The following is a 3,131-nucleotide window of genomic DNA, read 5'->3' as shown; positions in this document are numbered from 1 at the left end:
CCTATCTTCTTCTTCATTCATCTCTTCCTTTCTTAATTCATTCTCTCCTGTGTTCTCACCACTGAGAGTGCCTTTCTTCTTCCTCCGAATCTGGTACACCCTGAAGCCCCATCTGCATGCTGGCATGGTGGTCATGGAATGCTTCAGATAGTATCTGTCTTGAAATGTGTTTTCAAGATTCTTCTCTGGGCCATGTCTATTTGAAGTTCCAGATGTGTCTTGTGTTTATATGTCACTTTCTTTCTCAAGATTAGGAAATGTTTTCCACTAATTTCAACAAATAGTTGCTTTAGTCCTTTGGGTTTTAATCTCAGCAACTTTTTCCTACCTTGTAGATTTGTAGGTTGGTCTTTTGATTGTATCCTAGAGTTCAAAGGCAGTTTAGTCATGCACATCCATTTTTTGTTGTTTTTTGATTTTAAAAATTCTTTATTCATACGTATCTGTGGGAACGTATGCCATGTGTGTGGGTGCCCAAAGAGGGTAGACCTGGGTGTCAAATCCCTTGGGGTTGAAGACACATGCAGCTGTACATTGGTGCTGGGAACTGAACTCTGGTCCTCTCCCTCTAGAAAGACAGGAAGTTTTAAAACATATGTCCAGCTCCACTTGCTGACATTCTTTTTTTTTGGGAATCATCCGAACACAAACAGAATTATACATTTAAAAAAATTTTTCATTTGGGTAACAACAAAAAGACAAGTATAACAACAAAAAAATTTTCCTTTTATACAGGTGGACAGCGAAGTGGACCTAGTTCAGTTTTCTTTTTAAAAGCTTCCAGAGACAAAAAGCAGCTTAAAACGTAACTAAGATGAATAAAAATGTTGTTTACTAAACTTCTTGTCTCTAGCACCACTTTCTCTTGTGTGGATGCAGGTTCTTCTCTGTCTCTTCTTTCTCGTCCCCTTTTCATTGGTCCTGAACCATGACGGTCATCATCATCAAATCTTGTTCTCCTTCCCTGAAACTGTACTCTTCCTTTAGCAGACCCAGGATGGGCAGCTCTATTTCCCTTTCCTTTACCTTTAAATCTGGGACCTTTTGACTTCCATTTGTTTAGGGATTCCTTCTGATCCTCTATGATTTTATTTTTAATGCTTCTTTTTCCAGGTGTCCTTCTAGCATTTTCCAAGTGATGTTTTTGTTCCTTAATTGTAGGTTACCATTATTTGCATTTCTGACTTTATCCAGTGCCTCCTTAGCTTTATCTTTAAAAAGAATTATTCCCTCCTTTGCTCCTATGAAATCCATTTTATTTCACCGTGATTTGAGAAAAGGATGTGTAAACATTCTCTACAGATCTGGTCATCTAAGTCACTCTAAAACTTGAGCAAGCATCCAATTTTTCCTTCTAGGGATCTCATCTCTGCACCTCCTGACTTATGTCTTCCTTCACGTTCTTGTTTAGCTTTTAATTTAGCTTCCACTTTGCTTTACTTTCTTTCCTCATTTTTTTTTCCCACAAAGCAGTCTTCCTTAAAAAGTATTAGCAGGCTTGTGTCTTTGTACTTCTGGCCAGGTGTCTCTACAAACTTCTTCGTAGACTGAATACTATCAAACACAGCAAAAATTGATCCCTTAAATGTTTTGTGCAATGTTCTTCTCATCTGAATGTTCAATATTTAGCCTTTATCATCTACCATTCTTTCATGTCATCAAGGGTTGCATCAGTTGGGAAGCCTTTAATATAAACAGATCTGTTCTTTACATAAGTTTTTTACTCATCAGTCACTTCAGGGAGAGGTTTGCTTGGAGATCTTCTGATTTTAGTTTTGTCTGCACTGATTTCCAAGAGTTTTGCCTTAGATTTGCTCAGTGCTTGCACAATTACACTTAAAGTCTGTTGTTAGACGGTTTAACCTGTTGAATTTTATCATTATTTCTAAAGGTACCCAGCCTTAATCCAATTTGATCTGTTCTTTTTAAAAAATTTGTCCCGTCGCAAATTAAAGTCTCCAAAATAATACTCAATTTGAGGATAGATTTTGGCTTCCAAAACAGCCAGTTTTTCATTATCTCCATTTTCAGCCATTGTGGCTATCTATCTGTAAAAGTTCCCACACTCAAAGGTCTGGAACCGCAGATGCCACAAGGCTCAGGAACAATGAAGGGAGCACCTCCACTTCTGAGCGCTGTGGACCAGCCAAACGCGCTCAAAGATGCGGGCTGTCCCGGCAGCCCTTGCACCACTTGCTGACATTCTAATGCCATAATTCCGTGGCTTTGCCCTCCATCCCAGCTTTCTTTCTTCTGATTCATTGTCTATTTATTGATACTTTTAACTTTGATTTTTTGTTTGATTCACTGACTTTTCATTCCCAACTTTCTATCTTTGAATTCATTTGCTAGTTTGTATCCTCCTGGAGGTCACTGAGCATTTGAGGTCTTCACTCGGCATTTTACCAATTTTGCACCTTGTGTCTTTGAGCTTGGTGTCCGAGAAGCTTGACCCTGTGGGGGAGCTCTGCTCCTTTAGCTGTTAGACCCTGTGGAACAGTCTAGATGAGAAGCAGCACCCTGGGGAGGAGTCATGATAAGACTCTAGCCCTGCCCAGGACTTACACGTCTTTCACTGTTCACGTGTCTATTGTTTGGGTGTTGCTTCCTCTGCATCCATTGGTTTCGATATTTCTTCAGCTATGAGGGGAGTCTTTTTATTGACTAGCTTACTGTTGAAGCCCCAATCCCAACTTCCACTCAGAGAAAACAGACTACTGTAATAACAACAACATCAAAACGTAGAAAATACAAAAATTCAAGTAGAAATGAAAAAGGTTGTAATACATCATCCATGATCATAAAACAGAAGATGTGAAAACTAATGTAGACTGTACTATGAAGTTAAAATTATCTATGATAAATATAGATACAGGAACTGAGTGAGATACAAGAATCAGACAATTTTATAAAAAAAGAACAAGACATTAGAAAAATGAATACAAAGTAATGAGAAAACAAAGTAAGATTTCTTAATAATGACAAAAATGAAAACAAAATTATATAAATGTAGGAAGGGGACTGAAAACATTAGTTTTTAAATTTTTTAATTACATTTATTTATTTCTCTCAGTCTCTCTGACTCTCTCACTCTGTCTCTATCTTTCTGTGTGTGTGTGTGCATGTATGTG

At 37.9% G+C, this 3,131-nt stretch overlaps 1 pseudogene; it reads right to left on the bottom strand.

The window, feature by feature from the left end:
* Nucleotides 1–809: 809 nt before the first annotated feature.
* LOC103731263 lies at nucleotides 810–2,077 on the bottom strand (annotated as a pseudogene).
* Nucleotides 2,078–3,131: the final 1,054 nt, after the last annotated feature.

This window comes from Nannospalax galili, unplaced genomic scaffold (assembly GCF_000622305.1).
Source record: "Nannospalax galili isolate Female #2095 unplaced genomic scaffold, S.galili_v1.0 scaffold1214, whole genome shotgun sequence".
Classification (NCBI taxonomy): domain Eukaryota; kingdom Metazoa; phylum Chordata; class Mammalia; order Rodentia; family Spalacidae; genus Nannospalax; species Nannospalax galili.
The sequence above is the reverse complement of the archived record's forward strand: the minus strand, read 5'-3'. Positions and strand labels throughout refer to the sequence as shown.